Source organism: Lepisosteus platostomus, chromosome 5 (genome assembly GCF_059453375.1).
Source record: "Lepisosteus platostomus isolate fLepPlt1 chromosome 5, fLepPlt1.hap1, whole genome shotgun sequence".
Classification (NCBI taxonomy): domain Eukaryota; kingdom Metazoa; phylum Chordata; class Actinopteri; order Semionotiformes; family Lepisosteidae; genus Lepisosteus; species Lepisosteus platostomus.
The window spans coordinates 62,809,122-62,836,761 of record NC_142615.1 but is presented as its reverse complement, the minus strand read 5'-3'; the positions used below and the strand labels follow the sequence as shown (position 1 = coordinate 62,836,761).

Sequence of the window (27,640 nt, the reverse complement as noted above, 5' to 3'; positions counted from 1 at the left end):
CAAGCATTCTCGCAATTCTAAGAGGTTTCGTGAAAGCGCTACAGGCGTGCCAAAATCGTTTTCGAACTTCGAGCTAACTTTACCCCGGTGCTTGACCGTCTGTTTATTTGTCAGCTTTGGCGAGACACGGGTGCTTGTGTATTAGCGTGAGCGTTTTTTTTCTGATCAGGAACAGTTTAACAAGTCCGCAAAGGATCGAGGAAAGGTTTATCGCTAGCTGAAAAGAGACACAGCGCTTCGGCTGTGGAGACTTGTTCGGCTGGCGTTCGGGGAATCGCGTTTTTCAGAATTGTATTGAGATCGTTTTCCACAGAGCTCAGATGTCAAAGCACAGCAGCAGCTCTCCACAGCGATCCTCTATAGCGCCCTTTCTCCCGCAGCTCCGTCCTCATTGGAAGGAAGCAAGACTGAAAGGCTGAAGTGAAATAGAGCGGGGACGAAGGCAGTGAAGAGAGAGAACGTGGAAAGAAGAGAAAAACGCAAGGGAAAAAAGCAGCGTCGTAAAAGAGGTGACGGAGCTGTCCTCTCAATAAGAAGGGTGCCAGCGAGCATTGCTCTCGCTTACGGCCACACCCCCTTGAGCACGCCTGATCTCGTCTGATCTCGGAAGCTAAACAGCGATGGGCCTGGTTAGTACTTGGATGGGAGACCGCCTGGGAATACCAGGTGCTGTAAGCTTTTAAGCGCAGGAGGCGCCCTATCCCCGCTCGCTCGCTCATTCCCCTGTTCACACGTGCAGTGCGGCTTGTCCGTCTGTTTATTTGTCAGCTTTGGCGAGACACGGGTGCTTGTGTATTAGCGTGAGCGTTTTTTTTCTGATCAGGAACAGTTTAACAAGTCCGCAAAGGATCGAGGAAAGGTTTATCGCTAGCTGAAAAGAGACACAGCGCTTCGGCTGTGGAGACTTGTTCGGCTGGCGTTCGGAGAGTCGCGTTTTTCAGAATTGTATTGAGATCGTTTTCCACAGAGCTCAGATGTCAAAGCACAGCAGCAGCTCTCCACAGCGATCCTCTATAGCGCCCTTTCTCCCGCAGCTCCGTCCTCATTGGAAGGAAGCAAGAGTGAAAGGCTGAAGTGAAATAGAGCGGGGACGAAGGCAGTGAAGAGAGAGAACGTGGGAAGAAGAGAAAAACGCAAGGGAAAAAAAGCAGCGTCGTAAAAGAGGTGACGGAGCTGTCCTCTCAATAAGAAGGGTGCCAGCGAGCCTTGCTCTCGCTTACGGCCACACCCCCTTGAGCACGCCTGATCTCGTCTGATCTCGGAAGCTAAACAGGGATGGGCCTGGTTAGTACTTGGATGGGAGACCGCCTGGGAATACCAGGTGCTGTAAGCTTTTAAGCGCAGGAGGCACCCTATCCCCGCTCGCTCGCTCATTCCCCTGTTCACACGTGCAGTGCGGCTTGTCCGTCTGTTTATTTGTCAGCTTTGGCGAGACACGGGTGCTTGTGTATTAGCGTGAGCGTTTTTTATTCTGATCAGGAACAGTTTAACAAGTCCGCAAAGGATCGAGGAAAGGTTTATCGCCAGCTGAAAAGAGACACAGCGCTTCGGCTGTGGAGACTTGTTCGGCTGGCGTTCGGAGAGTCGCGTTTTTCAGAATTGTATTGAGATCGTTTTCCACAGAGCTCAGATGTCAAAGCACAGCAGCAGCTCTCCACAGCGATCCTCTATAGCGCCCTTTCTCCCGCAGCTCCGTCCTCATTGGAAGGAAGCAAGAGTGAAAGGCTGAAGTGAAATAGAGCGGGGACGAAGGCAGTGAAGAGAGAGAACGTGGGAAGAAGAGAAAAACGCAAGGGAAAAAAAGCAGCGTCGTAAAAGAGGTGACGGAGCTGTCCTCTCAATAAGAAGGGTGCCAGCGAGCCTTGCTCTCGCTTACGGCCACACCCCCTTGAGCACGCCTGATCTCGTCTGATCTCGGAAGCTAAACAGGGATGGTTCTGGTTAGTACTTGGATGGGAGACCGCCTGGGAATACCAGGTGCTGTAAGCTTTTAAGCGCAGGAGGCGCCCTATCCCCGCTCGCTCGCTCATTCCCCTGTTCACACGTGCAGTGCGGCTTGTCCGTCTGTTTATTTGTCAGCTTTGGCGAGACACGGGTGCTTGTGTATTAGCGTGAGCGTTTTTTTTCTGATCAGGAACAGTTTAACAAGTCCGCAAAGGATCGAGGAAAGGTTTATCGCTAGCTGAAAAGAGACACAGCGCTTCGGCTGTGGAGACTTGTTCGGCTGGCGTTCGGGGAATCGCGTTTTTCAGAATTGTATTGAGATCGTTTTCCACAGAGCTCAGATGTCAAAGCACAGCAGCAGCTCTCCACAGCGATCCTCTATAGCGCCCTTTCTCCCGCAGCTCCGTCCTCATTGGAAGGAAGCAAGAGTGAAAGGCTGAAGTGAAATAGAGCGGGGACGAAGGCAGTGAAGAGAGAGAACGTGGAAAGAAGAGAAAAACGCAAGGGAAAAAAGCAGCGTCGTAAAAGAGGTGACGGAGCTGTCCTCTCAATAAGAAGGGTGCCAGCGAGCCTTGCTCTCGCTTACGGCCACACCCCCTTGAGCACGCCTGATCTCGTCTGATCTCGGAAGCTAAACAGGGATGGGCCTGGTTAGTACTTGGATGGGAGACCGCCTGGGAATACCAGGTGCTGTAAGCTTTTAAGCGCAGGAGGCGCCCTATCCCCGCTCGCTCGCTCATTCCCCTGTTCACACGTGCAGTGCGGCTTGTCCGTCTGTTTATTTGTCAGCTTTGGCGAGACACGGGTGCTTGTGTATTAGCGTGAGCGTTTTTTATTCTGATCAGGAACAGTTTAACAAGTCCGCAAAGGATCGAGGAAAGGTTTATCGCCAGCTGAAAAGAGACACAGCGCTTCGGCTGTGGAGACTTGTTCGGCTGGCGTTCGGAGAGTCGCGTTTTTCAGAATTGTATTGAGATCGTTTTCCACAGAGCTCAGATGTCAAAGCACAGCAGCAGCTCTCCACAGCGATCCTCTATAGCGCCCTTTCTCCCGCAGCTCCGTCCTCATTGGAAGGAAGCAAGAGTGAAAGGATGAAGTGAAATAGAGCGGGGACGAAGACAGTGAAGAGAGAGAACGTGGGAAGAAGAGAAAAACGCAAGGGAAAAAAAGCAGCGTCGTAAAAGAGGTGACGGAGCTGTCCTCTCAATAAGAAGGGTGCCAGCGAGCCTTGCCCTTGCTTACGGCCACACCCCTTTGAGCACGCCTGATCTCGTCTGATCTCGGAAGCTAAACAGGGATGGGCCTGGTTAGTACTTGGATGGGAGACCGCCTGGGAATCCCAGGTGCTGTAAGCTTTTAAGCGCAGGAGGCGCCCTATCCCCGCTCGCTCGCTCATTCCCCTGTTCACACGTGCAGTGCGGCTTGTCCGTCTGTTTATTTGTCAGCTTTGGCGAGACACGGGTGCTTGTGTATTAGCGTGAGCGTTTTTTATTCTGATCAGGAACAGTTTTACAAGTCCGCAAAGGATCGAGGAAAGGTTTATCGCCAGCTGAAAAGAGACACAGCGCTTCGGCTGTGGAGACTTGTTCGGCTGGCGTTCGGAGAGTCGCGTTTTTCAGAATTGTATTGAGATCGTTTTCCACAGAGCTCAGATGTCAAAGCACAGCAGCAGGTCTCCACAGCGATCCTCTATAGCGCCCTTTCTCCCGCAGCTCCGTCCTCATTGGAAGGAAGCAAGAGTGAAAGGCTGAAGTGAAATAGAGCGGGGACGAAGGCAGTGAAGAGAGAGAACGTGGAAAGAAGAGAAAAACGCAAGGGAAAAAAGCAGCGTCGTTAAAGAGGTGACGGAGCTGTCCTCTCAATAAGAAGGGTGCCAGCGAGCCTTGCTCTCGCTTACGGCCACACCCTTTTGAGCACGCCTGATCTTGTCTGATCTCAGAAGCTAAACAGGGATGGGCCTGGTTAGTACTTGGATGGGAGACCGCCTGGGAATCCCAGGTGCTGTAAGCTTTTAAGCGCAGGAGGCGCCCTATCCCCGCTCGCTCGCTCATTCCCCTGTTCACACGTGCAGTGCGGCTTGTCCGTCTGTTTATTTGTCAGCTTTGGCGAGACACGGGTGCTTGTGTATTAGCGTGAGCGTTTTTTATTCTGATCAGGAACAGTTTTACAAGTCCGCAAAGGATCGAGGAAAGGTTTATCGCCAGCTGAACAGAGACACAGCGCTTCGGCTGTGGAGACTTGTTCAGCTGGCGTTCGGAGAGTCGCGTTTTTCAGAATTGTATTGAGATCGTTTTCCACAGAGCTCAGATGTCAAAGCACAGCAGCAGCTCTCCACAGCGATCCTCTATAGCGCCCTTTCTCCCGCAGCTCCGTCCTCATTGGAAGGAAGCAAGAGTGAAAGGCTGAAGTGAAATAGAGCGGGGACGAAGGCAGTGAAGAGAGAGAACGTGGGAAGAAGAGAAAAACGCAAGGGAAAAAAAGCAGCGTCGTAAAAGAGGTGACGGAGCTGTCCTCTCAATAAGAAGGGTGCCAGCGAGCCTTGCTCTCGCTTACGGCCACACCCCCTTGAGCACGCCTGATCTCGTCTGATCTCGAAAGCTAAACAGGGATGGGCCTGGTTAGTACTTGGATGGGAGACCGCCTGGGAATACCAGGTGCTGTAAGCTTTTAAGTGCAGGAGGCGCCCTATCCCCGCTAGCTCGCTCATTCCCCTGTTCACACGTGCAGTGCGGCTTGCCCGTCTGTTTATTTGTCAGCTTTGGCGAGACACGGGTGCTTGTGTATTAGCGTGAGCGTTTTTTATTCTGATCAGGAACAGTTTTACAAGTCTGCAAAGGATCGAGGAAAGGTTTATCGCCAGCTGAAAAGAGACACAGCGCTTCGGCTGTGGAGACTTGTTCGGCTGGCGTTCGGAGAGTCGCGTTTTTCAGAATTGTATTGAGATCGTTTTCCACAGAGCTCAGATGTCAAAGCACAGCAGCAGCTCTCCACAGCGATCCTCTATAGCGCCCTTTCTCCCGCAGCTCCGTCCTCATTGGAAGGAAGCAAGAGTGAAAGGCTGAAGTGAAATAGAGTGGGGACGAAGGCAGTGAAGAGAGAGAACGTGGGAAGAAGAGAAAAACGCAAGAGAAAAAAAGCAGCGTCGTAAAAGAGGTGACGGAGCTGTCCTCTCAATAAGAAGGGTGCCAGCGAGCCTTGCTCTTGCTTACGGCCACACCCACTTGAGCACGCCTGATCTCGTCTGATCTCGGAAGCTAAACAGGGATGGGCCTGGTTAGTACTTGGATGGCAGACCGCCTGGGAATACCAGGTGCTGTAAGCTTTTAAGCGCAGGAGGCGCCCTATCCCCGCTAGCTCGCTCATTCCCCTGTTCACACGTGCAGTGCGGCTTGTCCGTCTGTTTATTTGTCAGCTTTGGCGAGACACGGGTGCTTGTGTATTAGCGTGAGCGTTTTTTATTCTGATCAGGAACAGTTTAACAAGTCCGTAAAGGATCGAGGAAAGGTTTATCGCCAGCTGAAAAGAGACACAGCGCTTCGGCTGTGGAGACTTGTTCGGCTGGCGTTCGGAGAGTAGCGTTTTTCAGAATTGTATTGAGATCGTTTTCCACAGAGCTCAGATGTCAAAGCACAGCAGCAGCTCTCCACAGCGATCCTCTATAGCGCCCTTTCTCCCGCAGCTCCGTCCTCATTGGAAGGAAGCAAGAGTGAAAGGCTGAAGTGAAATAGAGCGGGGACGAAGGCAGTGAAGAGAGAGAACGTGGGAAGAAGAGAAAAACGCAAGGGAAAAAAAAACAGCGTCGTAAAAGAGGTGACGGAGCTGTCCTTTCAATAAGAAGGGTGCCAGAGAGCCTTGCTCGCGCTTACGGCCACACCCCCTTGAGCACGCCTGATCTTGGAAGCTAAACAGGGATGGGCCTGGTTAGTACTTGGATGGGAGACCGCCTGGGAATACCAGGTGCTGTAAGCTTTTAAGCGCAGGAGGCGCCCTATCCCCGCGCGCTCGCTCATTCCCCTGTTCACACGTGCAGTGCGGCTTGTCCGTCTGTTTATTTGTCAGCTTTGGCGAGACACGGGTGCTTGTGTATTAGCGTGAGCGTTTTTTATTCTGATCATGAACAGTTTAACAAGTCCGCAAAGGATCGAGGAAAGGTTTATCGCCAGCTGAAAAGAGACACAGCGCTTCGGCTGTGGAGACTTTATTAATAAGGCCCCTCAGTAGTTGAGATCTCTGTTATTCCCATCTAGAAACATGCAATCAGCATGTTATTGCTGAAGCAATAGTCACAACATTATTCCACACCTGGGTGAGATGCGGGTTATGATGACAGTCATGCTTTCTACACCTTATACTGAGCTCAGAAATGGACCAAGCGGACATCTCACGAGCAGATCCCTCCGCGTATAAGAAAGGCAACTTGTCTCAGCAAAAATACAAAAAGGCAAAAACCCCACACTTGGAATGCAAACCTACCCTAAAAAGGAAACACGGTTTTAAAACGAACTTGATTTTCCCCTGGAGAAACCTTTTTATGGACACACATCGCATCTATTACACATGTAGAACTAAATATAAAGATAAAACTTCATATAAGAAGTCATGACATATCACACATGACGAAGTCTGGTCCAGAATAAACAGTTTACACTGACCCACCTTTATTTACCCTGGTCACTCACTTCTATTAACTGTTTAACTGGGTAACAAATTAATATTTGTTTCAATTTGGGATCTACACCTGGGAGCCCTGAAATGTTGGCCAGAGGGGAGAAGCTGATATTCAGACGTGAGAATATATTAAAATAAAGGATCTGATGTTGTTTTTCACCTGTCTAATCAAAGCTTGTTCAAAAATTATCTGATTATAGGACACACGAGTTTATAATCATACTCATTCCACTTTTTAACCCCGTATATATGCACAATATGAAACGTATATACACTAAATCTCACGTGTGACTCCCATAATATACATTTCTTTACGAAAATTAGGAACACTTACTACAATTATCAACCCCCCATGACGAGGCAATATTTCATACCTTTGTTTCTTTGTGGGTTCAAAGTTCTGTCCTGTCGTTTCACACGTAATGTTTTGGTAGTTATCTCAATTTTCCTTTGCAATTATCTCCAAGATCATCATCAACTTTTTGTAAAACGCTATGCACAACTGATATTTAAAGAAAGTCCTGTACCAAAACGTCTTCGTAGGGAAAGACAACTTTTTTTCCTTACGTTAGTCGCTACACGGTTACTCAAAAAATCCATTCACCGCCTTTAAAAAAAAAGTTTCGTTTTTTATTGTGGTTCACTGACATTTCTGTCACAATTCTGAGGGACCCCAAATAAAATTCACTTGCCGGTATAAAGACGCCGGCGAGGATAAGACAGGTATCGAACCACCTGCGTATCTAGCGGACGTTTAAAATAAAAAAAATGGCGTGTAATGTTGCGAAGGGCTACTGTTTTTTTTATAGTTTGTCGATTGTAAGGGACGTGGGCCGCGACAGAAATACTGGACGGGGTGGGAAAAGGTTTATTGATGGTTTATTGTACCGCAACGGTCACAATTGACTCACCAGCAAAGATGGCGCCGAGGCCACATCGGCTCCCTCCCGCCCTGCCTCGCACCGAAGCTCGAGCTGCGGAGCGCGACGCCAAACCGCCAGTCCACGGGCGCGGGCGCCGGACATAGACGTCATAAACCCTTCCGAGGCGCAGGAATTATAGATCACTGTAGTTTCTTCTGGACCCGGGTTAGGGACAGTGTGCCCTCCGTGAGAGTCTTCTGAGGAAGCCAGTGTCTCATGGGTGTCCAGGCTTGGTACCATCTGTCCATCACAGGACACACAGACACACACACTCACACACCCTGGACAGGACACCAGTCCATCACAGGACACACACACACTCACTCACACACCCTGGACAGGACACCAGTCCATCACAGGACATACACACACCCTAGATAGGACACCAGTCACTCACAGGATACACACACACACTCACACACCCTGAACAGGACACCAGTCCCTCACAGGACACACACACAACCTGGATAGGACACCAGTCCCTCACAGGACACTCAGACACACACACTCACACACCCTGGACAGGAACCAGTCCATCACATGACAAACACACATTCACTCACACACCCTGGACAGGACAGCACTCCATCATAGGACACACACACACCAGGGCCAGTTTTCCCAGAAGCCAATTAGCCCAAAAGCCTGTCTTTGGACCCGAAGAACACAGGGAGAACATGCAGACTCCACACAGACAGCCCCCCCCCCCCCCCCCGGGTCCAGACCCGAGCCCGGAGCCCCCCCGCGCTGAACCCCTCCGTACAGACGGCCGCACACAGCTCCGTTGTTCCCGATTCCCGAGGTGATCTGTTAAAAGAAGCCGGTGTGTTGCCTCCAGGTCACATTTCCTACTGGAGTCAGGACAGGAGGCTCTTCTGTACACAGAAGGGGATGGGGGTGGGGAACAAGCCGCCCAGCCCTGTGGTTGAAGCCGATACCCCGGCTTCTCTCCAGACACAGCTGGGTGAGCTCCTCCAGTCAGTACAGGGGGCTCTACTGTACACAGAGGGTGGCGGGGGTGTGGAACAACTCCTTTGTTCGGGGCCTTGGGGCATTCTTGTTGTGAAAGGCGCTATATAAAAAAAACTGAATTGAAATTGAATCTTACAGGTTTGGGTTTTTCAGAGATCTTGTCAGAGATCTTGTCTGACGTGCCCGTTTCAAAAACGTAACGACACTCCTCACGTCCGAGCGCCGCCGGTCTGTGACGTAACGTATCCTTACACAACCATGACGGTTTCATCATGGACAGCACGAAAGCCCGAAAAGTGGTTGATGTTTTAATTTGGCAACGCCACGATGGATCCCAGTTTTTTTTTTTATTTTGGAGGCCAAAAAGGACAAAAAAGGAAACGTCCGGAGTGGATCGATGGTCATCTCTGCGGTTGTTCTGATGTTCTGAAAAAACAAAACAAAAAAAAAAACGGCTCGCTTGCCCGGTCGTGTAGTGTTTCCACACCCCACGCAAATCAACTTCTCTTCGCCCCCGGGGGCTCGTCGCCCGCAGCACCCCTCTCACGTGATAGGGGCTTCCCCCGGCTGTGACGTACTTACCCTACCCCCTTTTCCGCCAACGTCATACCGAAGGTCGCGCTTCGGGCCGCGGCGATGTTGACGGACTGTCTTGTAGCGTGAGAAGGGTTTAAATTTCGACTTAAGGAGTTGGCCATCGTTATATTTCGCGAGGTATCATACGGGGGGAAAAAGAACATTTATATTTATCAACCTACTAGTAATACTGGGTGGATGTCACGTTCCCCAAAGTTCAGTGCCTCTCTCTAATAAAGTAGAAACGTGACATTGAACTCCGTTCGAAACAGGAGAAATCACCAGGACACGATACAACTGACGTCCGGAAAAGAAAAAAAGAACTCCTATTCCCATTTGTAATGACCCCGTAGTGTTTTTCCCGGTGTGCGCTCATCTTTCGGAGACCCGTTTCTCTCTGGTGTTTTGCTGTTGGAATAAATGCCGAGGTGACCCTTCTGTGTGGAGTCTGCGTGTTCTCTCCAGCGGGTCGTTTCCTACACCGCAGGGGCTGATCGAACCGGGGTCTCCCAATCGTCACAGAAGTGTGTGTCATTTTGGGTGGTGGTGGGGGGGTGCATCGGGGATACTGCGCCCCGAGGGGATAACCTCTCACCTTACTCCGGACGAAGGGAGAAGACCTGTACCTTCACGAGTCCGGGTTGTGAAAACTTCTTCTGGCAGTTCAAAACGTTTCGAAGAGACTACAGCGCTACCCTGTTTTCCATTTCTATCGTGTATTATTATACAGTCATAAGTATCTGTACTGATCACAGATCCCCCTCTCACTACCAGGACTGAAGCCCAGTGCAGCACGAATAATAATAATAATAATTAATCCGTCTGGACTCTCCACTCAGAGCTCTTCCCAGGTCAGGGGGATCCCCTCCAGCCCCCCCAGTGTGCAGCCCCCACGTGGATGATGCTCCAGTCCGCTCAGCACACAGCAGCTCTCAGTGGGGAGGAGAGCAGAGGGATGGAGCCAGTTCAGAGAGGGGGGGTGATAAGGAGGCCATGATGGGTCAAGACCAGGGGGGGAATCAGGCCAGGACACTGGGGTAACACCCCTACTCCTCTCCAGAAACACCCCGGGATTGTTAATGAGCACAGAGAGTCAGGACCTCGGTTTGACGTCTTATCCGAAGGACGGCGCCTGTTTACAGTCCAGTGTCCCCCGTCACTATACTGGGGCATCAGGACCCACACAGACCGCAGGGTGAAAGCGCCCCCTGCTGGCCCCACTCACACCTCTCCCAGCAGCAACCTCAGTTTTTCCCAGGAGTCTCCCCTCCAGGTACTGACCAGGCTTCTACCTGCTGGGCTCCAGTGGGGAGGGGGCTGCTAGCTGGGAGCTGCAGGGTGAGATGGCTGCTGGGCAAACGATGGCTAAAGAGCTTCCTAGGACACCCTGGAGTTCGTGGTCAACTTCCTTCTCTTCAGACGGAGGTGGCTTGAAATCTGTCTCGTTTCAAGGAGTATTGGACACGATGCCCCCCCTGCTTTAGCCCCGCTAACTGGTGGCACGCCGACAACGAGGGCTCTCGGCCTCAATCCATCAACCACAAACTCTCCGGGATGAAAGAGAAAGACAGACTCTGTTCGTTCGTTTCGGGGGGGGGAGGGAAAAAACCAAAAGCTTTTTTTAAAAAACATTTTAATGATGCTTAACAAAAGAACAAAAATTACAATACAGATTAATGTCAAGGGACACACCCCCCCCCCCCCATCTTACGATCATCACAGGACCTTAAAATAATACTTAATAATACAAGGTCATGCAGACGATCTGAGGACTCAGGTGGAGATAATGTGAAAGTTTTCCACAGTCCAGTCTGGGGTCCCTCAGCTTCAGTCCAGACTGGGGTCTGGGGTCCCTCAGCTTCAGTCCAGACTGGGGTCCCTCAGCTTCAGTCCAGACTGGGATCTGGGGTCCCTCAGCTCCGGTCCAGTCCAGTCTGGGGCCCCTCAGCTCTGGTCCAGTCCAGTATGGGGCCCCTCAGCTCCAGTGCAGTCCAGTCCAGTCTGGTGTCCCTCAGCTCCAGTGCAGCCCAGTCTGGGGTCCCTCAGCTTCGGTCCAGCACAGTCTGGGGTCCCTCAGCTTCGGTCCAGCACAGACTGGGGTCCCTCAGCTTCGGTCCAGCACAGTCTGGGGTCCCTCAGCTTCAGTCCAGACTGGTGTCCCTCAGCTTCGGCCCAGCACAGACTGGGGTCCCTCAGCTTCGGTCCAGACTGGGGTCCCTCAGCTCCAGTGCAGTCCAGACTGGGGTCCCTCAGCTTCGGTCCAGCACAGACTGGGGTTTCTCAGCTTCGGTCCAGACTGGGGTCCCTCAGCTTCAGTCCAGCACAGTCTGGGGTCCCTTAGCTTTGGTCCAGTCCAGTCTGGGGTCCCTCAGCTTCGGTCCAGCACAGCCTGGGGCCCCTCAGCTCCAGTCCAGTCCAGTCTGGGGCCCCTCAGCTTTGGTCCAGCACAGTCTGGAGTCCCTCAGCTTCGGTCCAGCACAGACTGGGGTCCCTCAGCTTTGGCCCAGCACAGACTGGGGTCCCTCAGCTTCGGTCCAGCACAGACTGGGGTCCCTCAGCTTCGGTCCAGCACAGTCTGGGGTCCCTCAGCTCCAGTCCAGTCCAGTCCAGTCCAGTCCTTGGTGGGGAAGGCGACTCCGATCTTAGCTGGCACAGAACCAGGAAAGTAACCTGGAAAGAATATTGTTATTGCAGGTGTGAGGGACACAGACACGGACATCACCATGACATCAAACAGCAAGAGGAGACTCCTTCTTGAATCACAGACACGACCGGGCGGCGTCCCCCTGTCTGCTCACCTGCACCTCCTCTTCTTCTTCTTGTCCTTCCCGGCAGCCTGCTCCTCCTCTCCCTCGCTCTTCCTCTCCTGACACACGGTCTCCGCCGCCTCCATCGGCTCGTCCTTATCATCTGTCTCCACCGACATGCAGCTCAGGGACTTTAAAAAGACGCACCAGCACTTCTGAAGCAGAGACAGGAGAGTCACGTTAAGAGTCGGACTGGACACTCCAGGACATGAACACTGCACTGAGAGAGAGAGGGGTTCATACACACACACTGACTGGACACTCCAGTACATGAACACTGCACTGAGAGAGAGAGGGGTTCATACACACACACTGACTGGACACTGGACAGGAGTAAAGAGAGAATCAGAGCATTACCCACTTTCTTTTTCTTCTGTCTCACAGGAGGTGGTGATTGGACCTCCTCCAGCTGGAGTCCGAGTAGGGAGAGAGGGGGCAGGAGAGGGACAGCACAGGGAGAGAAAGAGAGAGACAGGTGAGTCAAGTGTCCCAAGAGTACAGAGACTCTGCTGAGATCACACTCGCAGTGAGTGAGCCTGGGTGTAGCCCACTAATACTGACCCACTGTACACCATAGGACAGAGAAGAGGAGGAGAGAGACACACTGACTGGACACCACAGCACAGAGAGGAGGAGGAGAGAGACAGTGACAGACAGAGCTGACAAGACAGACAAGATGGCGAAACTCCACCACAGACAGGACAGGAGGCAGGGTGGGACCAGCACTGACCTTCTTCCTCTCTCCTGCCGGAGGAGCTGTCTCCACCTCCTCTTCCTCCTGCAAGTCAAGAGACAGGCTGAGAGAGAGACGGGCTGGTGGGACATCGGCGAACAGAGCTGAAGGCAGAGAGCCGGGGAGACAGGCCCAGCTGGGACAACGCAGGACAGACAGAGAGACAGACAGAAAGGAAGGAGAGAGAGACACAAAGATGAAGGCACAGAAAGACAGCAGGCAAAGAGAAAGATTGAGATTGAGGGACAAACAAACCGAGAGAGAGAGCGGAAGGAGAGAGAGAGAGGAAGGAGAGAGAAGGACAGACAGACTGACAGACGGGGCTGAAAGAGAGAGAGACAGAGAGGCAGGGACAGACAGACAGCAGGATGAGAGAGAGACAGAGATCGAGGGACAATAATTTGGTTTCGAAATTTATTCTGAAAATATACAATCATTCACTCCTGAAAAATATCGAGTTCAAATTATACATTATGTACAATATTGTAATCAACATATGGCTAATCATCAAAAATAAAAAAAACTGTACTGGGGGACACAGCTGGCTGTGCTGTTCTGGACAGAACACACTGAGGTCCAGTTTCCACCTCCTGCAGGATCAAACAGCACCTCCACTGGCTCTCCAGTGAACAGAGGGACAGACAGAGAGGCTTCAGGCTGCAGGGTGACATTGTCTCTGTGAGCTGAAAGACAATCAGGACAGAGGATGATATAAGAACACACTCTGTCAAGAATATAGAGCCCTCTAGTGATCCTACTGTAGACCTGCTCACCACCCACAGTGACGATCACAGTGCTGATACTGCTTCCATTAAGGTCCCTCACTGTGTAGTTGCCCTGATCAGCTGGAGTGAGGGAGCGGAGTGTCAGAGAGCTGTTCTGCACTGACACTCACTGTTCGTACCTGGGGCCAGGGAGCCCTGCGCTGCTCAGTAAGACTATACGATTCCGGACAGATCGTGCAGGATCAAACAGCACCTCCACTGGACCAGCAGTGTGGAGGGGGGAGACAGAGAGGCACCAGGCTGCAGGCTGTGGACTTCTGAGTGAGCTGAAAAGGGACAGGTAGAAACATGTTGAATATTTTGTTTTACAACAATACCTTGAGTTTGGACTGCGATCAGCTTCATTTTGTATTTCAGCTGTGAAAATGCAATTTCAAAAATGCACGCCACAGTCATGTTAGGTTCAAGTTACAGTTGCATCACAACTCAATACATTTGCAATTCACTTCTGAGATAATTGTTCCTGGTGTTTGTGTTGTGTATGCCTTGCAATGGAGGGGTGAGAAATAATGGACTTATTACATTATAATGAATAATAATTGCTTACACTTATATAGTGCTTTTCTGGACACTCCACTCAAAGCGCTTTGCAGGACATGGGGACTCCCCTCCACCACCACAAATGTGCAGCATCCACCTGGATGATGGGACGGCAGCCATAGTGCACCAGAACGCTCCCCACACACCAGCTATGAGTGGGGAGGAGAGCAGAGTAATGAAGCCAATTCATAAATGGGGGTTATTAGGAGGCCATGATTGGTAAGGGTCAATGGGAAATTTGGCCAGGACACTGGGGTAAAACCCCTACTCTTTTCGAGAAACACCCCGGGATTTTTAATGACCACAGAGAGTCAGGACCTCGGTTTTACGTCTCATCTGAAGGACGGCACCTGTTTACAGTTTTTCCAGTGTCCCCGTCACTATACTGGGGCATTAGGACCCACATGGGCCACAGGGTGAGAGTTCCCCCTGCTGGCCCCACTAACACCTCTTCCAGCAGCAACCTTAGTTATTATTGTGAAGAATGAAAGAATATTAGGAACATGAAAAGGTTGAATGTTTTAAATGCGTTTTTTTACTGAAACATCCGCTACAGAGATGCGCACACACGTCATTACAAACGCACACCTGCACAGAGACGTCCTCAAGCGCCTTGTTCACAATTATGGGCTCCAATAGGAACAAAAAACGCCAGCCTGACAACTCGAGCATTCAAACCAAGAACCCAACACGTACTTATGTTGGCAGCCTGTGCAGAAAAGCAGAAAGAACCACAAGCCTTCTCTATTGGGAGGAAAAACACACACTCCCTCTCTCACACTCCTGATTTCCTTAAATAGCTCATTCTTCATCTCTGGCTCCTACATACAGTATAGCAGCGCTCAGTCTGCTTTGAATAAGCCATAAATCTAAGATTTGTTTTATCTGTTCCTCTTGTCTAGGCCTAGAGCTGCTTTTCATAAAAGAGCTGTTTGCATAAATAGCTAGGGTTACAGCTGAAGACACCAGCTTCATCCCCCAATGTGTAATACGTCGGGAGCAAGAGAAGAGGGCCAGGCCGTGCCTTTTCATAGATTTTTCTTCTGAAAAGTCGGGTTCTCGGAGGCAGATTTATCCCCTCATGCAGTGTAGAGAGATAGACACGCCCGCGCGCGAACAGTTAGAGCTGCACCCTCACACAGAGTCAGACCCGCACAGACACGTCCTCTTGTTTAAACAAATACACAAACCTGACGGCGCTCACAATGATCCAGACACACACACACACACACACACACACACACACACACACACACACACACACACGACATCAGTAGTCACTCTCGCACACTGGACCCCAGCTCAGTCCTCACCTCCAGCTCCTGCAAACCGCTTCGAACAAACTGCATTAAGAAAATTAGGTTGCGTTCCGGTAGCAGGCCATCCTGGGCACCAGTGTGAGTTACACACTCATTTGTAAAAGCCCTTCCGCATCGTCGGGCATGCTTCACAGTGCTGGACCTGGGGTGTGGGTGCTGTCTGTGTGGAGTTTGCATGTTCTCTCCCTGGTCTGTGGGGGTTTCCTCCAGGTGCTCCAGTTTCCCACAGTCCAGGGACAGGCTGCCACTTTCACTGGGCAGTGCACCGTCACCGTGGCAGCATGGTGGGTCGGATCTGATTTCAGTCTTTATTTCCTTTTTTAGAGATCCTGTAACCAGGACCTGTTCACTGCCATGACGGACACAAGGAACAATAAAGCCGAAGTCTTGTTTCCCACAAGAAACAACAAAACCGAAGTATTGTTCGATGTGCCGGTACAAACTTTTAGGTTATATAGTCCTTCCTTGCTGCTTCAGACGTCATTCGGTGTTATGGTAAGGGGGTCGTGGTATTTGGCCAGTTAAGAGACCCTGGCCAAATGGTCAGTTTAAGATTATGCCCCCTCGCATCTGGAATCCTTATCAGTTAACCCCCTTTCCTGCCATAAACCCCTGTTGCTTAGAAGTCTAATTTTCAGGCAGAACTGACTTAAGTTAACCCTATTTACATCTTGTCTCTTACTTCAGCCCTCTTCCATTTGCTAGTTAAAAGTTGTACAACCCATTTGTATGCGACAAAAGAAGCCAGTCTGTTTCCACCCGGTTTCGAACCGAGGGCCTTTCGCATGCGAGGCGAACATGATAACCACTACACTACGGAAACAGTGGTAAGATGTGCCCAGCGGCCCAGTGCTGAGCTTCGCCAATGCGTTTCAGCTGCTTCCAGTGCCTTTATTGGAGTACGCTGATGGACCGTGCTCTCTCTCCAGAGACCAGCACGCCTGTCATGGACGGAGCAGGAAAGGCGGTGCCACATTCTACAGCCCTCTCCACGCAATCGGGCTACTGAAGTGGAGAAAATCGCCTCTCCAGAAAGTGCAAATATCATAGAGGTAGAGGTAGGGAGAGAGGAGGAGTACAAATTCAAGCAGAGGCCTGAGTGGAGCACTGTCGTATGGCCCTGACATCAATCCCTCAACTCTCTGCATAAAGCAGTGTCTTATGGCCATAACATCCCACCCCCACCACTCTCAATGGAAAGCACTGTCGTATAACCATGACATCCCACCCCCACCACTCTCTGCATAAAGAAGTGTCGTATGGCCCTGACGCCCACCCCTCCACTCTCTGCGTTAAGCTGTATCTTCAGGCCCTGACATCCCACCCCCGCCACTCTCTGTATAAAGCAGTGTCATATGGCCCTGACATCCCACCCCCACCACTCTCTGTGTAAAGAAGTGTCGTATGGCCCTGACACCACCCCTCCACTCTCTGCGTTAAGCTGTGTTTTCAGGCCCTGACATCCCACCTCCTCCATTCTCTGTGTAAAGCAGTGTCATATGGCCCTGACATCCCACCCCCACCACTCTCTGCGGAAAGCACTGTCATATAGCCCTGACACCCACCCCTCCACTCTTTGAATAAAGCAGTGTCGTCAAGCCCTGACATCCCACCCCCGCCATTCTCTACGTAAAGAAGTGTCATATGGCCCTGACACCCACCCATCCACTCTCTGCGTTAAGCTGTGTTGTCAGGCCCTGACATCCCACCTCCGCCACTCTCTGTGTAAAGCACTGTCGTATGGCCCTGACATCACACCCCCACCACTCTCTGCGTGAAGCACAGTCATATAGCCCTGAGGACCACCCCTCCATTCTTTGCATAAAGCAGTGATGTCAAGCCCTGACATCCCACCTCCGCCACTCTCTACGTTAACCCCTGTTAACTTGCTTGCTGAATGATCTCTCAAGAAATCCCTGGTGAGATTCAACAGGTGTTTTCTTCAACAGCCACTAAAAGTCTGATGACCTTCTCTGGATTTCCTGAATATGATGTAAAATTAGTTCAAATCATTTGGTAGTTAACAGAACAAAATGCTTTGGAGGTACATTTAAAACAGCAGAGCAACACTGTAGCACTTCGTGTGTGACTGAGTTTAATTGTGTAAACCTGTCTCTCTATGAACACGAGCAAAGAGTTCTCACTCAACAGAAGATTGCGATGTGAGCACAATAATGTAAGACATCTGGTGATGCCAGGGATTGAACTCGGAACTTCATACATGAAAACCATTGAACTACATCCCCTATGGCACAGATGGTGGAACTGACTTAAAGATGTGCATATGTTCACTGACCACAATCCACCCTTCATGAATAATTGAAATGAATAATTTATTTTTATATCCAGTCACATGGGCGACGGTGGTTGATTCTTCAATGGGGGAGAGCGTTTTTCTACCTCCTTACTCGACTGTCTTTCAATTATGTTTTCCTTGAAATCTTTTTGCATCTTTTAAGTGCTTGCGATTAAATTACGCATAGAAAAACAGCAGTACAGTTGATGTTCATGGACCGATGCACACAACTCCAGTGATAAAGCCCTGTCTGTAAATATTGTAGAAGAACGTTAAAGGGCGAAACAACGCTCCAACCACGGGAATGGTAACAAGAAGGATCGTGTTCTTATTTAATATGTGCTTTTGAATTGCCTTGTCAATACACACAGGCTTTAGAGATGGACAAATAATTTACAGTGGTGTTTGTAAACAAAGATGGAACATGTTTTTTTCTATACCAGGAAGAAAGGAGCAGACTCTTAAACTTTAAGAGACAGAAACAATACCTCATCACAGCTAACACTAATTAAAACAACATCACAACAGAAGAGTGAAGCCTTGGGTGAATCAAATTAGTTTTCATTGGTCGTCTGTGTCTTCATAACTTTGTAGGTGAGAGAGAGGATTGAGAAACTGTGCGGGTGCTTCTTAGAAGTGTGTTGGCAGTACAGGTGACTTCCAAATAATTGAGCCGGGTTTTAATCCCGGCCAGTGCATCCCCAAACCTTTTCAAGATAATCATTTATCCGGTAGCACATCTCCTGAAACTAACATTCGAGGTAGGAAGCGTGCTCTTAAACACCAAAACACTCAAAAAGGAAGAAGCAGATCTCTGTACACAAGACAGTAGTGCGATATTAGAATTTCTGAGTTCTTGATGGATTCAGGCTCCTTCTCAGAGGTCCTTGCTCGCCAAATAACTTTACATCTGAGGAAGAGCACCACGGAAAAAAAACCCAACTCAACAAGCGAGCGTGTTGGTTGCTCTTGCTCTTAATGCAAGGAGCTGTTTTTTTTCCTTGCAATAATCATTATTAACCAAAAACAGCAGCACAGGTAAGTCGCATTTGTGATTATGTCACTTCTCTGCTTCAGCAAGGTCAATAAAAGACTCTGAAAGTAGTAAAGCAAAACTGAACTCAAAATCATATTAGGAATTCTGAGCGATATCTCCATACAGGTAATCCAATAAGAACGTTTAAATATTTGAATATAATCTCTCTATATATTTCGCTGCTTTTTACCCGGAGTAAAACTATTGGATTGAAGGAATGCTAACCGCTGGGTTAAAATGTATAGTTGTTACTTGGAGAAATCTGTAAACTCGTGATCTTATATGTTTTAAAAGACAGCACAGGAAAAAACTACAGTGCTGATTATTTTCCGGAGACGGAGCACAGATGACCTATCCGAGCTGATTGATAAAGCCCACCCAGTGGATACTCTAGCAGAACTTTAAAGAACATTCACCTTTGTATCCAAAGAAACGACAGGAACAACATCAGGAAGCACAATCAATTCCCCTTTTAAATCTTTCCTGTAAGGTATGCTATGTGAATCCATGAAGTTAATCCTCTGATCTCTTTTGATCACGAACAAAGTATTTCTGATGGAGCGCTATGTTCAAAGATTTAATAAGCTTTACCCCTGCCAACGATTCGGCGTGAAGAATTAAAAGTTTCACAGACAAAAGCAGCTCACCACCACAGCCAATATTAAATGTACTTGCCGGTACACTATCATGTGCACTGCCTCAAAAGTGATCTCGGCAGACGTTGTTCCCTACATAAAGCTGAACGTGCCAAAGAGAATTTCTGTTGAGAAAACAAAATATTTTTTCTGCCTTGATGTTAAGCCTGTCTTTTAGAAAGTCTATCTCTAAACACCTCCCGCAGCCTAACAAAAAGCGCTTTTACTGATTGTATTGCAGGTCTTAAAACATTAATATTTGGCAGCAGTGGGATTCAAACCCACGCCCCCAGAGAGACTGGAGCCTAAATCCAGTACCTTAGACCACTCAGCCACGCTACCTTCCTCCATACCCATCTTCACATTGCTGGCTTGGACTAGGGGGGGCTTCAGCTCTTGTCGTCAGATCTAATGATATCATGACATGTGGAAGTGACTGCACCTTCATCTTCCGAGATGCTTTCAATAACACAAACGCTACTTTCACTGGCACAAACACAGCAATAATGAAGGTGGTGGGATTCATCCTTTGTGCTGTTTGTAGGGGTGCAACTCTACGGTGATCTGCTGACTTGAAGAGCAAAAATCAAAATCCTCTGCTATTACTGTTGCTTTTTTCATAGTTTCTTCAAATCCTTCATTTGAACGTAGATTTTGAAGGATATTGATGATAATACCACATCAATTGTGGTTTTCTTGTGATCGCCAATTTTATTCAAATAACAGCCTTTTTTACAGTTCCTTGCGTGTTTCACAAGGTATAATAGCCCCCTTCGCATCCTCAGCTAACATATTTTAAAATTACAATAGCTTATACAGCATGCATGTTTACATTTATATTAAAATTAAAGTAAATATACAAGAATACATACAGTGCTAACCCAATAATTCTTGTCAGGTTCTGCAACAAATCTGCGTTGTTATTTTAACATGTTTCAGCTGAGGGTGCAACAGGAGTATAAATGAATTTTCCCGCCAGCCATTCAAAGACCAAATTCCATGAGTGAACATTATTTTCTCAGATGTTGCCGGCATTGGACTTTGCCGGTGGTATTGAATTATGTCCACAACTGTTGTAGTAGTTCCTTCTTGAAATTCGACACGTGCAAAGCACTCGTAATATCATAGGTGTTAAAGTTCGCTGAGTGTATTCGAGTCATGGTGTGTATCCCTGCCTATCATTGGGAGACGGGTAACTTTTTTACACTCAGATTCCAATCTTCAATGCTTTGTGTGAGAGCTTACATAACTTTCATTTTCTCACAATTTCTGACGATTGTTCCAAAGGGGCACCCTGTCAATTCCGAATACTTTTCAAAAATCTGCCTGCATGTTTGATTATTGTCATTTCACTTAGAAAAAGTTCAATATTGATCATAACTAAAGAAAATAATGATCACGAACAAAAAAGGGATAAAGATGCAAGTCGATCTTGAATCAGAGCTGGGTGAAATGGGCTTCTGTTCTGATATGGTTGTATGAGAAACAGGAGGAATCGCCAATCTCCTATAGAACATGAGTTGAATCAGGAGTGAGACATTTAGTATACTCGTGCATATGTCAACGCCTGACCTACATCGTAAAACTAACATTAAGTTGTCAGAGACATTCATTTATATACAAACAAGAGACAGACCAAGTAATAATTCTACATTAGTTCAGGTGGGTAAACCTGAACTAACTAACTAATAAACCTTTTAATAATTCTAAATTAACGTGTCCTACATTGATCAGACTAATTGACATGGTCTGATTCAGAGCCTGTGCAGTTCGTGCTAATTACAACAAGGACAGTTCTGATCCCTCATCACCGAACTGAACACAAGTTCAGCTGTTCTCCAGTTTTGTTACGCATGGTTTTTCATTGCAATTGAGTTCAGAGCTGGAGCTGATCTCCAGACAGTACAGTGTTTTGGGTAAGTTGTCGAAATTCGCATGAGGCTGCAGACAACTTACCCAAAGTGTTTTCTATAGCTTTCAGGTGGAGTTCATTTATATAAAACAACGTAAGTGGTATAAACGCAACAAGCCAGACGGCAGTCCAACTTATAATTTTCTGACGCGAGGCCTGACGCGTTATTCATTATGCCACTGACCCTGCTATTGTAGTGCTAAAAAACACGTTTTCTACATTTATGTCTGTTCACTCTAAAAACTCTAAAAAGGACAAAGGGTTTGTGTGTCCCGCTAAAATTCCGCTTCATTTCGAATGCAAATAAAAACCGTTTTGTTCCAAGAAATCATAGATTTGTCACATCCTTCATACTATACTTCTCTCTTGTATTAGTAAAGCATTTTGATTTAAACTGAACAATATATGAAAGGTTTCATCTATACACTTACACATAATAAGTATACGAATAAATACTCGGAAGAAGCCGCAGCTCAGGTATTAGAGAGATTTAAAATCGGATCGGAGGATTTAGAGTCCAGACTGCAAACCAACAGCTTACACAGGTCTTTTATAGAACCCTTTTGATTTCCTCTACTTTGTCCCTGTGATGTCATTGTCCTGCTCGCAGCCGAGCCCGACACACGTCTGGTTTCTGTCGCTTGACGCACACCCTGCGGTCCATGCGGGTCCTAATACCCCAGTACAATGAAGGGGACACTAAACTGTAAACAGGTGCCGTCCTTCGGCTGAGACGTAAAACCGAGGTCCTGACTCTCTGTGATCATTCAGGAGAATGGTGGTGGTGGAGGGGAGTCCCCATTACCTGTAAAGCGCATTGAGTGGAGTATCCAGAACAGCGCTATATAAGTGTGCGTAATAATAATAATAATTATTATTATTATAATTGTAATGTAAAATGCAATAAAAAATAAAAAAATATCAAACTTTGATTCAAAATAGATTAATGTAAAAACTGATAAAGCTAATGCTTTTTTCAGGGCTATAGCTGTAGCTGCGAGAAGGTTAAAAGCGCACAAGTGATTTGTCTTTCGACAAAGTAATTGCCGGAGCAGTAAGACGCAGAGCACCATCCAGCAGCTGTAGACGATGTTCGGGGAAGAGCTAATTCTGTTTTTAGCACAGGGAGTGAGAATGAGCTCAGTCCGGCTCCGAGCAGAATCCATCCTGGTTTGGTTACAGTGCGCCTGAGGATCTTTGGATCGCAACGTAAAAAAAACAATTGCTCACATCGTGTGACTTCCACGACAGGAAGGAAAGATATCACTTAAAAAAATCAGAACTGAAGATTTGGATCCTGGGCCTCAATTTGATCAAATTATTAAAATAATAATTCTTAAAATATCAAATTGTGTTTCTGCAACATTTCGTGCACAGTACGCCATTTTTATCTAAAAATAAAACAACAGTCACAACGAGAGCTTATACGCAGTCTGGGGTATATTCCCCTTTTATATTTTTGCCACTTTATATCGAACCTGTTATACTCCCAGAAGTGCACAGTAGCTTGTACAAATGTACAATTCACCACTGGTATAAACAGATGTGTGCCCTGTTTGCCTTTGTAAGCATTTGTTTAAAAAATAAGTTCACAATACGATAAAAACACAGAAAGCACAAACTTCATAATACAACGATACAAAATCAATACCAAATCATTATGCCAATTAAGTACCTATCCTTTGAAAACAGAGAACACCTTTATATCTACAAAAAACTTGACATTTGTATGTATTTTTGAATTACAAAGCAGACAGAGTAGTCCCTTAATTCAAAGATCGGATCTTGGCCAAAACAAGACAATCAGACGTGGGCTGAATTCGGAACAGGAACCTCTACTTCGTCGTTTATTGAACTTTTGATAAATGTCTGAATGAAACAGATTCGCTTTTTTAACTCTTTGATTAAAGTACACAAAAAGCACCTTCCTTCGAGCCGGAATCGAACCAGCGACCTTAGGATTCCCGAATGACTCTACTACAGTCCTCCGCTCTACCAACTGAGCTATCGAAGGGATGTCAAGCAATGCCCCCTAGCACATACTGCCCAATGTAGTGAAATGTTCCGGGTGATTTAAATCCCACTTCGACATCAAGTTTCCAACTCGTTTCCTTAGTCTTGTTTACCTTGAATTTAAGCCACGAACCAGGATTCTACTGTATAAACTTCCAGGGATATTACAAAATGTTTGATGGGGCATCAATCATTCCAGGCGGAAATTGACTCCTTTTTTTTCTCGAGGGATCATATTAAACATGTCATTAGTATCGAGAGGAGGATCACCATGAGACACAAAACAAATAGTTTCTTTCTGTCTTTATTAGAAAGTAGCGTTTGTGCTACATTAATAATATTTTCGTGGAAATAAAGAAGTTTCGAAATGTGGTTTTGAGTTAAATATTAGCGTGTTCATGTAATTAGTTTGTGTTTGTCATTACTATATATATATATTGCCATGTTACTAGAATTTGTAACTGAAGTTTACTAGTTGTGTTTTTTATGATGGTTAGACATTTGTTGATTACAATATTGTATATAATGTATAATTTGAACTACATATTTTTCAGGTGTGAATAGTTGTATATTTTAAGAATAAATTTCTAAAATAAATCATTGGCTTTATTTACTAGTTTCTACACCTATAAAAATCTTTCTTTGATGTATAATAGACCTTTAACTATATATGTATAGTAGTCTTCTAAATTTATCCGTATAATAGAACTACAACCATTTATGTATAATAAACATATAATCAATTTCATTCTAGACCAGTTACGGAGCACAGTTACACGTCTGGTATGCGTTCAATAGTCGTATATTCTACATCTTTTGCCCACTGGGATGTGCCGATTTTAACTTGGCAAACCAAGATACACATTTTCTAATGAAACCTTAATTAAAAGACAGTTTGTTTCTCGAAAGCGTGTTATGTAAAAAAAGAGAAAAACGAAAATATATGGATGGTAATCTTTCAAAGCTGAAGATTTTACTTTTGAAAAATTGACATTTTATGTACTGTATGCAGATGCATTCGCTGGTTTTAGAACTTTGCTGTACTTCCTGAATCATTTTCAGTATTATAAAGTGGGTGTAGATTTTTCTTTCAGGTTAGGACGCGAGTGTGTACATGTGTTTGATTTTCGTTTCACTGATTCTCATTGAAGATTTGGGAATTAACGACGAAAGAATCAGTTGCCTCGGAAAGCAGAAGGTTTGGTTCTCAACGATATTGAAGACACGCCCATGTAGAGCAGCGGGTGATGATTTGTGCTATAAAAGACCAAGTGCTCAAAGTGACGTCTGCGTTTACCGTTTAGACTTTTCATCTCGGGCGCACTTTTAGAAAGCAAAGATAGAGCAGTTGTGTTGAATCACATTATAGCAGCGGAAGCGTGCTGGGCCCATAACCCAGAGGTCGATGGATCGAAACCATCCTCTGCTATGTACACTCTATGCACGATTGATAAGCATACCATCAGTTTAATGAAGTGCATTAAAACTGTTTTTTTCTCTCGTGTGTATGAAAGCTTCACACTTAAGGTACTATTTCATCTTTACCAATAGCAGATGCCCAAATGTATCTTTGGTTGTTCTGCGATCCTTCATAGTTTCCTCAATTCCTTCAAATGAACATCCATATCAAAGCAATTATGTATATATATATTACAATTAAGGTACATATTAAAAATATCAACGCACATTTGTATAATGCTCATTTAATAATGATTGTCAAGGATTGTCAAGTTCTCCAACAAATCTGTGTTCTAATTTTAAAATATTTTTGCTAAGGATACAACGGGTGTATAAATGAATTCTCCCAACAGCCAGTTAAAGAAAAATTCCACACGTGAAGATGGTTTTCTTGGACATTGACTTAGGTACTTATTTGTTTACTTGTTGTAGTTGCACACGAGTAAAACACAAAGATTTCCTGCCACATTCAAGAGGGTTTGCGAAGAAATCCCTTCAATTTTTAGCGGAGATTTTGTTTACATCATCACAATCTGAAGCACGTCCCTGAGTACGTTTGACCCACCAGCCCTTTGTTTAACAGCTGCACAGGGACACATTCCCGTTGCTTTTCACAACTCACATGTTTGTAGTTAAAGAAAATAAAATACTGTCATTTTCCTGCCAGCTGGCAGTATTTCTTCTGCACTGACTAAGAGTAACCAAGAAGTTCATTTCATCTTTCGCAGGCTGTAATCTACAGAAAAGGAAGTGAATACTTGTATTAAGCTAAATCAAGCCGACGGAGTTGCACTGCTGTTGTTTTTCTCCACTTTTCGTTAAAAGGAGAAAAAATCACTGGCATTTTTTGGAAGCATTTCTTCTGTCCTGAGAAGCAAGATTTGTATTTTATCTTTCAGAAGTTGTATGAATTTCTTGAAGTTCAGAAACAACTTGTTCCAGAAAAGAAATTAACACTTGCTTCAAAGTAAATCAAGACGTCGGTGTCTCTTGCTGTGTGTGCTCTTATCTGTCCATCTCTCTATCCTCTTCTCTCTGGCAGTCTGTGTAGAGTATCTGAAGGGGATGTAACACCACTTGGAAAAGAAAAAAATTCTCAGGAAAATTCTCAGGCAGAATAAAAAATCATTATTCTCTTCTCAGTGAGATTCACAGCTCAGACTCACACTCAGACAGGATCTCAACTCCGTACTGCTCTCTATCCTCACAATCCAGAACCAGAAGATATTCAGACAATCAGTGCTGCTACATGAACAATATCAGACAGAACAGCCTGGACTCATGTCACATTTCCCCCTTTTATCTTTCCTCCCAGCCCTCTTAGAGACATAGAAGAGCTCCTGGTTCTCCTCTCTGTGAACTGGGCTCAGGGGTCACTGATCTGGCAGTTGTGGGCTCTGTTCCAGGTCGAAAGCAAGAAGGATCTATTAACGCTTTCCAGGACTTCCAAACTCTTCAGTATTACTTTCTTTACTGTATGTCAGCCTCCCAAAATGTTTATAAATGTTTTATGAGTGTGGAATTATCTTATTATTTATATACAGTATTTATGTAATAAACAACAGTAGTGACACTATGATCGGTATATTGATTATTTGTAGCCTATGGTCCGATGGTCGTGTCTACAATAGTGACCATTTGACCAGTCTGTAGCTCTGAGCAGTGGGACTCAGATCACACAGAAGACCCGCCTGTGTGTGATTCCATACCAGCCCTGGGATTCAGCTACTCTCACAAATGTCTCACAGACCGTCTTATAAATTTACAATTAGATGAAGTCATGTAACAGTTTTACAGATAATTTAAATAATCAGACAGCAGTTTTGGCAGTGGATACATCTCCACATGGGAGAAAGGAACTGAAATATATGTGCTCACTGTAAAGTAGGAAGAGGTGGTCAGACAAGCAAAACAACTTTGCAGATAATGTGAAGTGACATTGTTTTGTGTCAATCAGCTCACAGATTTCGCTTCATGTGCCTTAAGCTGTGCAATTTGTATGGTTGTTGAATGAGATTGATTTCTTCACAAGCCCAGTCAATTGACAGTGGAGAGCTTGCCGACACACACCTTCATGAAGACTCTCTTCATTGTCAAGTCGCCTCCTTTGCATACAATAGTAGCACCGACACTAAGAGAAAGGATGAGAAATAGCGTTTATCAAGCGATTGCAGTGTTTGTTTGACTGAGGATCCTTGTGTGCTGAACTGGCCTCTGGAGAAGTGTAGTGCAGTAAAACAGAAGGTTTGTGTCACTCAAGATTGTTACAGAACAGAACAATACAATTACAATACTTTTATGAGAGTAAATATTACTGGTGCATCACAGTTCTTATAATGGTGAAAACAGGAGCACCTTCTCTACATTTTTGACTGAAGTATTTAAATGGAAAGAAATACTATCACTATGCAATTCATAAATGCAATTGACCTCCTCTAAATGTTCTAGTTTGATGAAACAATGTATGGAATTAGGTGACAATATCGGAATTCATTCAAATGCTCAGGATTAATTTTCAGCAACAAAAAAAGTGCTCGGAAATATTTTACAAGAATGAAACCTTACATTCACCTAAATAAACATTCACCATCTACATTAGCAGAGAACAGTAGGACAGAAGGTTAGTGTCACTGGACACTGCATCAGAGAGGCCGATCTCTTCTCCCTCATTATGCAGGCTTACCCACTCATGATGAACTGTCCTCCAGCGATACTCAGCTGCCATCATCGACTCAGACATGACATTCATGTACATATTATACCTTAATATGGCACTGCGTTACAATAATTTGATCAAAACAACTGGTGAAAAAAAAGATAAAGACTTTGTCCAAAAAAGAAGCATTTATACCTTTCCTCTCCTACCAGCCATTACAAGTCACCTAGTTTTTAATTTAGAGCTAGATTAAAGCTCTAGTCTCTTTGGGGGTGTGAGTTGGAATCCCACTGCTGCCAAATAAGAAGCAAAAAACACACATTTGCTGCAGAAGTAACAGGAGAATTTGTGCCATTCAGCCTCATAG

At 46.3% G+C, this 27,640-nt stretch overlaps 5 non-coding genes and 7 pseudogenes across 5 annotated transcripts; 9 read left to right on the top strand and 3 right to left on the bottom strand.

The window, feature by feature from the left end:
• Positions 1–559: 559 nt before the first annotated feature.
• LOC148670918 (5S ribosomal RNA) lies at positions 560–678 on the top strand (annotated as a pseudogene).
• A 536-nt stretch (positions 679–1,214) lies between these two features.
• On the top strand, positions 1,215–1,333 carry LOC148670917 (5S ribosomal RNA). Its single transcript, XR_015937873.1, has one exon. It is a non-coding gene; the product is annotated as a 5S ribosomal RNA (ribosomal RNA).
• A 537-nt stretch (positions 1,334–1,870) lies between these two features.
• On the top strand, positions 1,871–1,989 carry LOC148670916 (5S ribosomal RNA; annotated as a pseudogene).
• Positions 1,990–2,524: 535 nt separating this feature from the next.
• LOC148670915 (5S ribosomal RNA) lies at positions 2,525–2,643 on the top strand. The gene has a single exon (XR_015937872.1). It is a non-coding gene; the product is annotated as a 5S ribosomal RNA (ribosomal RNA).
• A 537-nt stretch (positions 2,644–3,180) lies between these two features.
• On the top strand, positions 3,181–3,299 carry LOC148670914 (5S ribosomal RNA; annotated as a pseudogene).
• A 536-nt stretch (positions 3,300–3,835) lies between these two features.
• LOC148670913 (5S ribosomal RNA) lies at positions 3,836–3,954 on the top strand (annotated as a pseudogene).
• Positions 3,955–4,491: 537 nt separating this feature from the next.
• Positions 4,492–4,610, top strand: LOC148670912 (5S ribosomal RNA; annotated as a pseudogene).
• A 537-nt stretch (positions 4,611–5,147) lies between these two features.
• On the top strand, positions 5,148–5,266 carry LOC148670911 (5S ribosomal RNA; annotated as a pseudogene).
• A 538-nt stretch (positions 5,267–5,804) lies between these two features.
• Positions 5,805–5,913, top strand: LOC148670910 (5S ribosomal RNA; annotated as a pseudogene).
• A 10,104-nt stretch (positions 5,914–16,017) lies between these two features.
• trnaa-cgc (transfer RNA alanine (anticodon CGC)) lies at positions 16,018–16,090 on the bottom strand. Its single transcript has one exon. It is a non-coding gene; the product is annotated as a tRNA-Ala (tRNA).
• Positions 16,091–19,494: 3,404 nt separating this feature from the next.
• On the bottom strand, positions 19,495–19,576 carry trnal-uag (transfer RNA leucine (anticodon UAG)). Its single transcript has one exon. It is a non-coding gene; the product is annotated as a tRNA-Leu (tRNA).
• Positions 19,577–23,072: 3,496 nt separating this feature from the next.
• Positions 23,073–23,160, bottom strand: trnay-gua (transfer RNA tyrosine (anticodon GUA)). Its single transcript is given in 2 exon segments — positions 23,073–23,108; positions 23,124–23,160. It is a non-coding gene; the product is annotated as a tRNA-Tyr (tRNA).
• Positions 23,161–27,640: the final 4,480 nt, after the last annotated feature.